This window comes from Pinus tabuliformis, chromosome 3_2 (genome assembly GCF_031772625.1).
Source record: "Pinus tabuliformis cultivar Carrire ecotype Pingquan chromosome 3_2, CPIR1, whole genome shotgun sequence".
Lineage (NCBI taxonomy): Eukaryota > Viridiplantae > Streptophyta > Pinopsida > Pinales > Pinaceae > Pinus > Pinus tabuliformis.
Genome location: NC_142302.1, coordinates 188,300,621 through 188,316,464, shown reverse-complemented (window position 1 = coordinate 188,316,464; position 15,844 = coordinate 188,300,621).

Genomic DNA, 15,844 nt, shown 5'->3' with positions numbered 1-15,844 from the left:
AAAAACATAGTGATGGGGATCACTTGTGGTTAATTAATGGCTAAGGAAATTGGCAAAGGTAATGGCAAAGGCTTTATAAAGGAAAAGTGGAATTTATTGATATTTATTTATGAAAATAATGGAAATTAGGAGAAAAGGGAGGTGAAAGGTCACTGGTTGCATGTGAGGAGGAAATTGAAGGAAAATAATGGAAAATGAAGAAAATAGAGGCCTCGTTAATAAAAAGGCTTCTGAGAATCAGTAAATAGAAATTTATTTATTTATTTATTTTTAAGTTCAGTTTTGGAGCTCTCTCTTTATTCTCTCTCTCCCACATACTCTTGGACACTTAGAGTTTTCTTGGAGCGCTCTCGTAGAGTATGACATTCTTGGAGTTTTGGAGCAAAATGAAAAGGGAAGAGCAGTAAAGCGTAAGAGGACATCAGGATCAACATCTAGAATGATTTCTCATTGCAGGTACTGAGTTGCATGTATGTTTTCCTCACTAGTTTTGGCATGCATGACATATGAATGTGGTTTATTGGTCATGATCTGTAACTGGCATGGAGGATTTCCTGGATTGGTAGTGTATTTGCCCAGCCTTTCCATTTCCTGGATAACCATGGTGTTTTGGTTTCATTTCTTTTTTTTCTAGTTGGTTCTCATGATTCCTTTAGCTTGGGTTGACAAACACTCTGGAGGCCCTGTAACAGCTAGGGTTAAGTTACTAGTCGTAGAAGAGTTGGTTGGAAAAATGATCTAGAAGCCCTTGGAGAGTTGAGTTACTAGTCTTGGAAGCCCTCGTTAGAAAAACACTTTGGAATCTCAGTGACAGTTGTGGGTTGAATTGCTAGTCCTAGAAGCCTTGGTTGGAAGAAACACTCTAGAGCCCTAGAAGCCTTGGGTAGAGACCAATGTGATGATGGTTTTGTGATGTCTGACTGTGAGGTGGAAGCACTTTTTGATGGGTTGAGGTGGTTTGGCCTCCGGAAGCCCTGGATGGTTTTGATTGAGGTGTTTTATGAGATCCCACATTCATGCCTGGAATATGGCATGGGGGTGACTGGTTGAAGAGATATTTGGCTCAACAATGTCTACAGTTGGGTGGTTCGTGGAAGTCCCACAACTGGTTGGACTTTGAATTATTAATATGAAGTTATATCTCCTTGTTATTTCATGAGTATTATACTGGTTTGTAGGTGGATAATATGGTTGATGTTTCCTTGATATTTATGTTGTTATTATGCTGGCTATAAGCATGTATTATGAAAGTGATGATGCATGTCTCTCCTCATGTTTTGATTTGTTAATGAATGAACAATGTATCTATGATCTAATGGATGAAACTGCGGCTAATGTGTTGAGGCATCAATGCTTCTTAGTGATTCTCAAATGAGTATGAGACTCCTATGCTTAGATATTTTGTTTACACCTGTCAATTACATATTTGTGATATGTTTGATGAAATTTATGTCATGGCTAGTAGGCATCCAGTCAATCCCTTGTTTAAGTAATTGAATTTGTATCATCATTCCATTGTTATCTTTATGTTATGAGAATGTCATTTAGTTCTTGGCAGTGACCTGGGCCTGAAAAGGTGGCTCAAATCTCGTGGACGTAGGGACAACACTGGGTATAAAATTCCCTGGGCATTGGCATACCCATGTTGTGGGAGCATCCAAAGCCTCATGGACGTACGCATGCCCATATCAAGGGAGCATCTGAGGGTTAAATGGTCTAAAATCTTAATGGGACCCATGGGTTGGTTACTTGAGAGGTTGGGATGGTTCCTAGGAGCCTTGTTGTTGATGTGGAAAGTTTGTATGGTGTGTTTTCGTTGGTTCCAATTTCTTAAGGTGACTTATGGGGTCAAATCATTTCATAGAAACTTCTCGTCACATGTTTACCTAGGTTGGCTGGTTACTTGGGTAGATGTGGGAGGAGGGTGTTACATATGGAAAGGGAGACCAACCATTGTCAAACATTTCAAAGTTTTTGGAAGCAAATTCTACCTTAAGGTAAATGAGATGATCTAGGGAAATTTAGTTCTTGATCTAATCAAGGATTTTTTCTTGGATATGCCTATAGAAGTAAATGATACATATGTTACAACAAAAGTACATGGAAAATTTTTGAATGAGTTGATGTAAAAATTGATGAATCGACACGCCAATCCTACCATAGTCAATTCCATGATAAAAAATGTCATCTAGGTATGTTCAAAAGAATCATCCAAATGGTAAAAGTTTGGGAGATAAGGAATCAGGAGTTCGGGCAAGAAGGAAGAATTTTAGCACATCAAACCAAGAGAATCTATTTGTGACAATACTTAATGGAGCCTAAAAAAAATTCTCATTCTAGTCAAGATGAACATTGGATTAGGACTATCAATGAAGAAGTGGATCAAATTAAGAAAAAGGAGACGTGAGAATATGTACCAAGACCTAAAGAAAAAAAAGTGATTGGAACCAAGTTGGTTTATAGAAATAAACTTAATGAGAATGCATAATTAATAAGGAACAAGAAAAGACTTGTATGTAAAGGATATGCTCAAGTTGAAGAAGTGCACTTGGAATAAACATTTGCTCAAGTAGCTATACTTGAAGCAATCATGGTGTTCTTGACTTTTTCATGATATAAAGGGCTCAAGGTTTATCAAATGGATGTACTATTATCATTTTTGAATTGAGAACCCCAATAAGAAGTCTATGTTGAGTTGTCAAAATGATTTCAAATATTAGAAAACAATGATCATGTATGCAGACTAAATAAAGCCTTTTATGGTTTGAAATAGGTACCTAGGGCCTAGTATTCTATATTTGATAGGTATCTTCTTCAACAACATTGGTTCAAAAGAGGAGCAGTAGACAATAATATTTACATCATGATTGAAAAATATAATATGCTTATTATTGTTGTTTATGTATATGACATAATATTTGGAAGTAATGTTGATTCTATGAGCAAAAGTTTTGCAGCCAACATGCAAAAGGAATTTGAAATTTCTATGCTAGGGGAATTATCTTTCTTTCTTGGATTACAAGTTAATCAAATAGAAAAATTTATATTTATCTCTTAGATCGAATACCTTAAGGAATTATTAAAGAAGTCTGGTATGGAAAACTATGCATCTGTCAGTACTCCTATGGAAAAAAGTTGCAAACTTAGTAAGGATGATGAGTCTCTAGAGGTTAACCAAACCACGTATGGGTCTATGATTGATAGCTTACTTTACCTAACATCATCAATACTGGAGATCATGCAAGTAGTAATTTTGGTGTGAAGGTTTCAATTAAATCCAAGGGAATTTTATTTGAATGTAGTTAAAAGAATATTTACAAGGCACTATAGAGTATGGCTTGTGGTATCCAAGTGGAACGCATATTACACTCAAAGCTTACATATTAGATGCAGATTAGGCTAGTAGTATTAATGATAAGAAAAACATCAATGGAGGAGCCTTGTTTCTAGGTAGGTGTCTAGTTTCTTAGCTAAGCAAGAAATAAACCTAAATTTCTCTATCCACCACTGAAGCAGAATATATTTCAACAACCTCTTATTGCACAAGTCCTATCGATGAAGTAGAATCACAAAGATATTAAAGAGAATGGTGATCAACTTGTTCCCATTATGTGTGACAATATAGTGCTATTAATGTCTCTAAAAACCTTGTCATGCATTCTGAAATGAAGCACATTCCAATCAAGTACCATTTCTTCTGAACAAGTTGTTAATCAAGTTGTCAAGTTGGAATACATTCCAACAAAAGAACAAATTACAAACATATTTACTAAACCTTTACCAAGAGAGATTTTTGAACATCTTAGAAATAAATTGGGAGTAATCCCTTCCTCATAGGGAGGAATGGCTCAATAATCTCAGCTAAAAATATATTATTGACGGGGGGAGATGAAATTGATCAAGCAAATGGAAAGAAAGGAACATTGGAAAAGGAGGACTAATTCATACCAAAAACAATTTACATAGGTTGTATGGTTGTAACAAACATAGAAGGAATCATTTACAAGGGGAGATCCCATGCATAGGGGAGAAGACATAGGATCAATAATAATTGTTTGAGCAACCATCTAGACAATTCCAAGTAACCCTCTTTTTCATTAACGTCAAAGGGGTAGAGGAAGTAGACATTGACCAAAAACATAAGTGAGGATTTTTGGACCAGTTGTGTAACATACCCCCATCCACCCATAGCCCATACTAGGGGTAGAAGTATGCGTTAATATTATTGACTCAACCTCAAATGTCTTGTTATGGAAATGGGGTAATAAAATTTCATCATTTTTCAAAATTTGTGAAACCTAAAATAAACATTGTCACTGCATTTGTTTTGTCAAGAGATTTCTAGTGATATAAAATTTTCCTCAATCTAAATCCTAGATCAAAATATATGGTCATTTAAAGATTTAGCCCATAGCCTCTTGCCACATCACCATGTTCTACCACATGGAACCCGCGTGGTCCCAAAAAATTTCCCACGTGGCATCCCATTTCACTTCCATTTCATTTCCATGACTGATCCATTTCATATTGGTGCCACATCATCCTAGGTCCATGTCAAAGGACACATGGTTTGGGTCCCACCAGGCTCTTGCCTTCATGACCAATTTAATTTTCATCAATTGTTGTAGATTTTCCCATCCGTGACATGAACACCTCAAGGGTTTTTTTCTAGGCATAATGGACTTAGATTTCAAACACTAGGGAATCAGATTTAGGGTGGTTTTCACAACCCTAGTTATATGTATTGTTTTTCCATTAGTATAAGCGCTAATGCCTGATTTTGGATCGAGCTTACTAACTCAAGCTTATACTTACCTCAAACATCGACTTCACCTTTGGTCGTCTTCCCTGACCCCAAAGCTCACTGACTTTGAATTTTCCTTTTTCTTCTCTCCCTCTTAAGCTTCTAATACATACATACCTACATATATATATGTCTATATATAGATACACACACACACATATATACATACATACATATATGTATGTATGTGTATATAGGGATTGTCATGATGCTTGGTTTCTCGTGTTAACCCATCCTCAACTTATACTTATTTTTATATATGGATGTAGGAATGTTGTGAAACTTAACTACTCGGCAAATCCCTCTGGAACTTATCCATTGTGCTTTGTCTCTCATCTTAAAGCACACATGTACATAGATATGTGTTTATACATGACATCCAACACCTAATTGAGAAGTTGTTCCTCTTGAGCTTTAAGTATGTGTGTGTGAGTGTTTATACATGAATAAGGATTTTATCGGATCTCTTCCATACAATCCTATCTCCCATAACCTTTAATGGCATGTAATTCCATCCCAACGACCATGTCCATTACAAGTACAAAACCATAAACAAGTATAAATATAATAAGTTAAAGGCATGCTTCCTGCATGAAATCACACAATGCATGGCCAACTATTACCATTCATTTTAATGCATAGATTAACCCAACTATAGATATTACACATCTACTATATTCATGCCATTATTATGAATTGAAGCTTGTCAAATAAACATAGGAATTAGACCATTTCTCAAAAATTGCACTAGAGATCAGCGTTACATGAATTTACATTCCTTAGCATTAACATATGCATTTACCATTAATTGGGAATACACAGGACATCAACATTCCATATTATTATAGGAATTCACTTTCCACACATTCATAATAGAATTTAAATAACATAGTAAGCATACATATAAAATCCAGTTGCACATAGAGCAAGCACTTATCTTATGATGAAGGACCTAGAAACTGAGTTAAGACTCTAACTCTCCATCCAACCTTATATTGGTTTGCACTGTAACCTTTCTTGAAACTAATAACCCCTGACCTACATTCTGGAGCTTGAGGAAGAGTGTTGAAGGAAATAAAACCAATGTTACCAAATGAAACAAGTTATCAAAATGTGAATCCACCTATACCCACAACCTAATCAAGAAATCAAATATAGTGAATGGGGATACATTTCCCTCAAGTGTTCTCAACAGTTCTCCACTATTATTCAATAGGGATTTTAACTCAATCAACATCAACATAGGGATTGTTTACAAAGACAGGGAGTCATAGCTCGATTTCAGGAGAAGAGTTTCATTTTAACATGGGAAGGTTCATCAATTAGGTAAGCTACTATAGGAGCATAGAAACCACTTCTCCAAGTAGTTCATTAGTGAGAGTAAGCACTAGTATTGTCAACCCCAATGCTAAACTTGGTGGTTCATCAAGCCCCCAATTACCTAGTTGTTTCTCTCTTGGCTAGTAGGTTCATCACTCCACAAGCTTCCCAATGGGTTCATCGGTCCTAAGGAAATATACTTCTAGTGAATTCATTAGTCCTTATGCAAACCACTTCTCTATGATTCTCATCCAGAAATCCCTCTAGGTTTTTTAGTTAGGTTATCAGTACAACGAACTCCTTCCTATTGAACTCTCTTTGTGTATTATTTTTTTATTCCTCCTTTTTTGAGTAATTTTTGCCCCTTCCATGATTGAATCCATTCGTGAATTCCTATAAGAATTCCCATTGGTCCATGAATTACCTAAATACCTCCATCCCTCAATCCAGGAACGAATGAATCAATGAAATTCCTATTGTGTTCATGCTTGAATTTTGGTTTTGTCTATTTGACCTTGAAAATTTTGTTGGCCCACTCTTCCTTTGCCATGTTATCCCTTTCCTAATAATTTTCTTGTGGTCCTCCATACTTCCATTGCAACCATATGTGGTTGTGTGGTCCTGCACTTGCCTAGGTTGACCTTCCTACTATTGAAATTCAAAGAGAATATAATTTTTTACATGATAATCACTTTTGAATGTTTATTTATATGTTCTTCCATTTGTCCATTACTTCATTCACTAGGTCAACAAGCAATTATAAAAATGAAATGCACAAAAATATAGGAGACACAAGAAAATAGGACAAATGCCAGGGAAAATTCCATAAGGGGTAAACCCATCAATCCTTTCCTTATAGATTCCTCATCAAAAGGAGAAATCCAAGTCACATCTAGAATATCCAATTTCCATGTCATCCCTGCACAAAAACTCAACATGGAGTCTATCCATAGATCACATAAGAGAGATGCCTAAAATATCTTGCATACAATAGAGGATTGGTTCCTTAAATATCTTGTACATCACATAAGTATGGTCCCTTAATTAACTTGCATCACCACATAAAAGTGTCACAAGAAATACCAAACTGTCACAGAAATATTGCCACAAGAATCTTGAACTGTCACAAAGTTATAGTCACAAGAAGCCCAAACTATTCACAAATATATAGCTAGAATAAGCATGAACTATCATAAAGTTATAGCCATGGGAAGCCCTAATTGTTCACAAAGATATAGTCTCTCAACTAGCTTGCATTTCATAGGAATATAGTCCTTTATCTAGCTCATACTTACAAAGATATAGTCCTTCATCTAGCTCACATCTCGCAAGAATATAGCCTTTTATCTAGCTCACATTTATAGAGAGAGATACATCAAAGAAAATTTTCCTTTTATGTGCCTTGGATTCCATGCTACAGATAGCTCACATATGTGCCTCAGGATCTGAATTAATTTTCCACAAAAGACCACCAAATTGGTTTCCAAATGGTGGATGATAGGTGCCAATATATAGTTGTTTCTTCATGCTAAGGGTCATGTCCTTTAGGTAGGTCGACTTATTTGTTGGGAGGGTCGACATGGCAGATTGAAGGAACAAATGACATATACAAAAATTAAATTTTACTTGTTTTATAAGGGTCATGAATAAGAAGCCCTTTATTTTCTTTTGACCAAAATATTGCATGAATTACATTCTTGATAATAATAATAATTTTTCTTCTTTTTGTTTTTACATGAAATGCATATTGATACAAGTAAAACAATTATGAAGACTGAACTTAGTTACAATTTCAATACTCCCTCTTAACTATGGAGGTATTCATAATGAGTTATCTGGATATTATCAAGTTGATAAATTCTATAAGAAACTATTAGAAACAATGGAAACATGGACACTATTGAGGGGGGGGGGGGGGTGAATCAATAGTGTGACCAAATTATACAATTCTTCATAATTATACTCTTCAATCGCTTTCAAAATTATTTATGTATGAACAACACAACTCAATCATGTAAAACATAACATCATAAACATCAATCACATTAGAAACATATACACAAGACACCAATCTTCTTTCATTTCTTTGGAAATTATAAGCTTCAACCTAATTACATCATCACCCCACAAGCTACTACTTGTAGGTTTATCAGTTTCTACTGAAAGGAATTTCTATCCCTTCTTGATTATCAATTTTCACTGAAAGGGATTGTTGCCCCTTCTTTTTATCAACCTCTATTGAAAGGTACTCTTGTCATTTCTCATTTATCAATTGCTACTAAAAAGAACTCTTTCCCCTGCACATTTACCAAAACCTACTAGAAGGAGTTACAACCCTTGATTTGCAAGCTACCACTTTTTGTCCCTCATGATTCATGTTTCATCCATTTTCAAATTAGAACTAATATACCACTTACCTCATAAACGAACAATTTTCTCAAATTCAATTTCTCACTAAAGCCATCATACTAACACCTTCAGTAATCCTTGATTATGGATAAAATCAACATAAAAACCACCTTCAAACATTTCTCATTACTGAACACACCAAACTATACCAGTAGTGTTGATCCTTTTTCCAATCACAAATGCACACTTTGCATCTATAAAACACCTTTCAGATGCCAAATATGATCATTAATCCATCCTTGATGCATACCACCAAAATGCATCTCGTTGCACCAACAACCTCTCATCACCTCACCTTGGTTGCTCGAATTCTTCTTTTAAAGAATTCTTGACTGATATTTTTGTGTGAGAATTTAGTTAAATTGTTCTTTGATGCTTGCATGAATTTCTTATTTTTTTGCATTTGTCCTATTTAGCTAATTCTTCTAAATGTTCTCTTCAAGTTCTCAATCATTGATCTCCTGTTTCTACAAGTTAAAATGATTATTTTTTCTCATTCTGCTCATTTTGGAACTTTACAGGTTTTAGCTAGACTTTTAAATCCATTTCCAACTTTATTTTCCACTATATTTTGAAAAAATACAAAAAACTTTGCTTAACTCACCCATGCCACCAATGATTTCCTCTATCCCCATTGTTATCTGCTTTATAAATTTTAGCATTTTTAGTTATGTTTAGCATAACTGCCAAGTTCAAAGTTGTCAACTTGTCCATCCATTCAAAACTACTGCCACATCACTTATTCCAAAGTGTTGCCTTATTTAGCTACCAACTCGTTCATGTCAAAGCCTGAAGGATTTCATAAAAGTGCTACCCCATTCATTTGTTAGAAAAAAGCACTTTAACATAGGCCCAAATCCTATCAATAAAATGCCACTACAAAACACCACCAGGATATAAATCTCAGCCCAAGTGCTTACTGTATCTTTTAGCACTCTGACAAGGCTCCACTACATGGAAAATTAATACTGTAGACTTTTTTTTTCAACAAGCCCCAAGTTCTTATTTTATAATGCAAAACATCCACATCCAACCCTAGTTCCTGTAGAAAATCTGTGATAGGTTAACCCAATAATGCAATATAAATCAAAGTAGAATACTATAACCTACTTCTACTATCAATTTGTAGAAGTTTAAAGATCGAGCTAAACAATATAACCAGAAGAAGAAGAACCAATGGCACAATACACATGAAAATACTTTGGGGAAATTCTCAGATAAAAACCCCACACTATTGTATTATCATACATGGTGGAAATACATAGGAATTATACAAAGCCTTAGCTCTCACTGCTAGCCAACTCTTAGTACAATCCTCACATATGCTCATAGGAAATCTTCACTTCTCTCCATCCTTCCTCTTTGCCCTCCAAACTCCTATTTCCTTGTGTTGTTCCTTGTGGATGATTAGCCTATTACCAAGAGGAAAAACCATCCTTCAAAACTGCGCAATCCTCAAGGATGAATTCTTGACTGCGTGCATGAGTTTTCTCCCTGACAAAACACATGCAACTGATAGTACATTGTCCTTGAACATTAATCTCAACCGGGTCTTTCTCAGAATAGACATGCATGAGTTTCTGATGAGGGAATATTTAGTTAACTGGAGTAGCACTAGTTGAGTGCACTAATGCATCAACTGATTGTTAACTCACTATTAGTTCCTCAAACAATTTGGAACTAATTTAACTGGACTTAACTCAGTAAATTGAGTTAACTAATTAAAACTCAAGTATAACTCAATCGTATCTCCTTAATTTAAGGGATAACTCTTGCATGACTACAGAAATTCAAATTCTTCTAACTTGAATTTCTCTTGCTAATTAATTTGAAATAAATTAATTAATTATTTCCAAGTAGCTGTTAAGACTAAATTGGATTTTAATTCACAATTTAATTCAAGGACAAATTAAATTGGAATATTCTTGTTGCCATATTTCAACACTCCCTCTCAACAAGAAAGGGATTATCTGCCACCCCGATCCTGTCTCCATGGAACTCAAATTTACACTTTGACAATGCCTTCGTCAAAATTTCAACATATTGTTCCTCTATCGAAATATACTGTAGCAACATGATCCTCCTCACTACATAGTCTCTGAGATGATGATACCAGATGTCAGTGGGCTTGGACCTATCATGAAATACTGGATTCTCAGAGAGTTTGATACAACTATGATTATCACAATAGATCACACAGTAGTCCATCCTCTGATCAAACAAACCAACTAGGATTTTCCCCATCTAGATGGCCTCACATGTTGCCTAACTTGCAGCCATGTATTCTACCTCTACCGAGTTGAGTGCAACTAACCTCTGTTTCCTGTTGTACCAAGAAACTGTCGCTGACCCAATGTTGAAAATCCCTCTTAATGTTCTCTTCCGATCTAATGGACTCCCTGCCCAATCTGCATCAGTGAAGCCCTATAGCTTCACTCCGTCTGTCCGTTTGTACCATAATCCACACTGATATGTGCCTCATTCTTTGTCACCTTCCAAAACATCTTGGTAGGTTGAACTATCTCTTGAATCAAGTGGTTCACCACATAGCACAATCTAGTCATGTGTTAATTAAGTACATAAGTGAACCCACAAGCTGCGTGTACATAGTAGCTTCTACCACTTCTCTTGAAGTAGCAACCTCCTTCCTCTAGTTACCTGCTAGAGTAGTCTGCAGGGGCTTTCACTTCTCCATGTGGAATCTCCTGAGTATCTCGTTGGCATACTTTCTCTGAGACACAAACAACTCCCCATCCTTCTACCACACTTCCATGCCAAGGAAGTAATGCATGAAGACCCATGTCTTTCATCTCAAATTCTCTTGCAAGGTCCTCCTTGCAAGACACGATCAGCTAATCATCACCAGTCAATATGAGATCATAAACATAAAGTACAATGATTAACAACTTACCATTCACCACGATGTCGTGCAGGTTCGCATCCACTTCACTCTTTGTGAAGCCCAACCCGGTGAAGTAGTTGTCTATCTTGGTGTACCAAGCACGAGGTGCTTGCTTCAGCATGTACAACGTTCTCTTGAGTTGGCACACATGCGACTCACAATCAAAGGTCTTAAAACCTTTCGGCTGCTCTATGTACACCTCTTCCTCAATCTGGCCATTAAGGAATGCAGTCTTCACATCCATCTAATGGATCTTCCAACCCATCTCTGCTAATAGTGCCAACATAGATCTGATAGATGAGTACCTTGTGACAAGAGCAAAAGTCTCATCATAGTCAATCCCCTAGATGTGTGGAAAGCCATGGGCAACAAATTTTTCCTTATGCTTCTCCACACTACCATCAGTAGCTTGCTTTACCTTGTAAAGCCAACGAGAACTCACAATTGACTTGTTCTCTGGTCTCGGAACCACGTCCAACCACTATTATGAACTATGGAGTCATACTCCTCCACCATATATCAACCCAAATTGGCTGTTGCATTGCTTCCTAAAAGGAAGATGGATCTGTCTCAAGACATTCCCCAGTAAGGGCCATCTATCCAGTGTACCTCTCAGGTGACCTCCTCTATCTGCGCTAAGAAGATGGTGCTCCCACATTCTCTCTCACATCCTCCAATAATCTGTCAACTTCTCTTGTGTGCTTCCATCCATCTCTGGAAGACTCTGCTTGAGTGGATGTCTCCACTCCTGGAACCTCTACATGCAGCTACTCCGCATCAGTATGAGGCTCCTCCTCCTTAGGAACAAACATTTCCTCCATAGCCTATAGTTGGATCTCCCTCTCAAGGGAAACTCACATGGCCTTATGCTCATCAAACTTGAGATATCTTCGAACCACTGTCCTCCGAATGGTAGGCAAGTACACCCGATAGTTGTGAGGTGTATTAGTGTACCCCACAAATATCCCCAACTCTGTTGTCGGCTCAAGCTTCTTCCATTCATCCTTTGTTACATGGAAATATACCAATGAGACAAAGATCTTGAAGTGACCTACATCTAGTCTCTTACCGGAGAAAGCTTCCTCTGGTGTCTTCATCCCAAGTATGCAATGTGGGCTTCTATTCTGCAAATAGATCATTGTGTTGCATGCCTCATCCCACAAGTGAAGTGGTAGGCCTTGGTCATGCAGCATTTCCCATGTTTCCCCTACAATAGTTCTGTTCTTCCTCTTGGCCACCACATTCTGTTGTGGGTTATGCGGTGCTGTCAACTCTCGTTTAATTCCTTCCACTGCACAAAATTCCTTAAACTCTTGAGAGACATATTCTCCACCATTGTCGCTTCTCAAGGCCTTGATCTTCTTCCCTGACTCTTTCTTGACCAAATCTTTGAACTCACAAAACTTTGTGAAGGTTTGGTCCTTCTTCTGCATGAAATAAATCTAGCATTTACTAGAATAGTCATCAATGAAAATCACATAATACCTTTGCTTCACTATGGATGTCGTCGAGAATGGTCCACACAAATCAGTATGAACTCACTCTAAGATAGCCTCTACTCGACTGTCTCGATCATGAAAGGAAGACTTGGTGTACTTTCCCAAGGTACAACCTTTGCATGTGTCAACTTGCTCAAGTTTACCTTTGGGAAGTCCTATAGATATCTGCTGCATTATCTTCAAATCCCCATGATGAAAATTGCCCAACCACCTGTGCCACAACTCGCTAATGTCTTCGCTTTGCACCAATTATACTTTCGTACTCAATGTTGCACAATCATCTACCTCTAGTTTATAGAGATTCTTCACCCGAATCTGTATCCTCTTGGTCTGACCCATGGCTATGTGTCTTAGGAATGCCTTTCCTTCACTGAAGACAACATCATAGCCTTTGTCCTCCAACATCGTGACCGATACCAAGTTCTTCTTCAGTCCAAGCACATACATCACATCTGTTAAGGTGACAGGAGCTCCATGCTCCCTCTAAAAAGCAACCGTGTCCACTCCTGAAACACTATACGTTCCATCATCACCCATTTCTATGTGTATCTTGAGGTCTTTCTCCTCCAAGGGCATTGAATAAATTTTTATCACTAGTCATGTGGAATGAGGCTCCACTGTCAAGATACCAGACACAACCCATCATCGATGTGTTGATGCGGCGAATTTTCGCTGTGCCAACAAAGGGAACCAACCCAATCGCAGACCCTGATTAGATCTGCTTTCGTTTGGAATGGCTAGTTCCAACGGGTTTTAAAGGACCCCGTAAAATATTATAAGTGTTGAAAGATTGCTCCCCGAAGGAAGACTTCCATTAAATCAACAAAAGAAACAACTAACCTATATGTATCAGATCCTATCTATAATGATTCTAACTACTCATGCCAGTCCTAACTATTATAATCTATCATGTAGGAGCATAAAAAAAAGAGATTAAACATCATATATAGATTCCAAGTCCAATTGAATCAATTACTGGTTCACGGATGAACAAGGTTATATTAAATCTTAATTTCAATATAATTACTCATACAGGAATGCACATTCCTTTCCATACAAATAAAACTTGCAACTGATGTTTAACAAGGTTTCGAATCAGCAACCGCTCATGAATTAACCATGGTAACAAATTATATTTGAATAACCAAGACTAGTCACGAACTATTTGTTATCAATATACAAAAAAACAAAACATATTTATATTTATGCCAACAACAACACCCTGATTCTAAACACATGAAAGAAAAGGAAGATAAATCGGAAAAAGCCTCCTTCTTGACCCAAACAGTCTTGTTTATTAGCACAATAAATCCAAAAGCTATTCTACAAAATAAAAAATTCCTCCTCCCATCTCTAGAGGTAATATTTATGCAGAAAAATATTGACCCTCTATCTTGCCCTCGACTTTCCACCTTCCTCCCCTTTTCAATATACAAATCGAAATATACAGATGTACAACGGTCAGTGAAACCACTAACACGTCGAGGTCACATTTGCTAGAGCATTCTATTTCCTGGGGGGAATGAATGGATGTCGATGGAAAGGAGAATGGCCATGTGTCATCTCCTCATGATGAAACATGGGACAACATCACTTTCGGAATACACAAGTAACGCATGGAAACCCGACCATGAACTCCTAAGGCTAGATCTTAAATAGAGTACACCTGCATATATATTCTTCAGATCCGCTCATGCATATTTTACCCAGAACCATTCTTGATGCTTACGTATCCGCTATTTGACCTCACTTTCCTTCTCTTGGTCCTCGCCTGTATAAATAATCAACATCAGCTATGCTTATGAAAATATGATAGAAATGCCTAAAAACACAATTTTTGCCCTCAATAAAACTTTTATAAAATAAAAAGGAACAAGTGTGAAAGAATTGGCCCCTGGTTCAGCCAAGGTTGCGATGTGATCAAGTTGCAATCGCACATCGTAGCGGGTAGTCACATGGAACATCACCCTTGGTCCAGCCGATTGCGATTTTCGATTGGCCGGACTCGAAAATATATGCATTGTGTTTAATAATCCCGGTGGGTCCACCATACGCATTGCACTTTATGTATAAACATTTCGTTTCACTGATTGCGATTTGTGATTGGGGAGCGGACCCGAAATCACATGTGTTATGCTTAATAGTCCCATCAGGTCCGCTGTATTACATCGCACCTTATGTATAAGCTTTGAATTCTGCCAATTGCAATTTGTGATGGAGTGGAAAAGCAATGTAACGATGGACCCAAAAGGATATGAACGTGGTTAATTGCATTTGAAGTCCAGAAGGCCCTCGCTTATCGGATGCAAAAGAGGAATGTGCAGTGTAACCATGGAAATTGAGAGATTGTGATAACGATAAAGGCAGGCATCGAGAAATGTATAAATACTGAAAAAGCATGGAAAAGGTATGTTAAATATGCTTCAAAGTATTTCTATTACAAAAGTGTTATAATAGAATAAAGGCACGATAGAAGGTTTTGTGGGTTGAGTCTAGATATGACCATAGTAAAGAGTGGGGGTTGGTTATATGTGTGAGCATAGAGCACCATGAAAGTTTATGAGGATTCAAAAAGTCCCGTTGAAAGATATGAATGAAGGGTTAGACAGGGTTATAAATGAATCATGCTGCAGAGATTATTCAGGGGGGTCTTAACCATTAAGAGTTGAATATTTGACTCGGTAGAGAGTTAAAATCATTGGGATAAAAACAAATCATTTGAAGAGTTATCATTAGGAGAAATGAAAGATCAAACTTCTAGGGGACCCATTCAAATTTTCCACCAGAGCAGGTTTTAGCAAGGTGGTGGTTGTGGCCACAACAAATGGTGAACCGTTGGGTGAACCAGTCATCTCTGTTACCAAATAAACTTTGATCCATAGAAAATCAGGGTGTTAAGATAAACTTGAA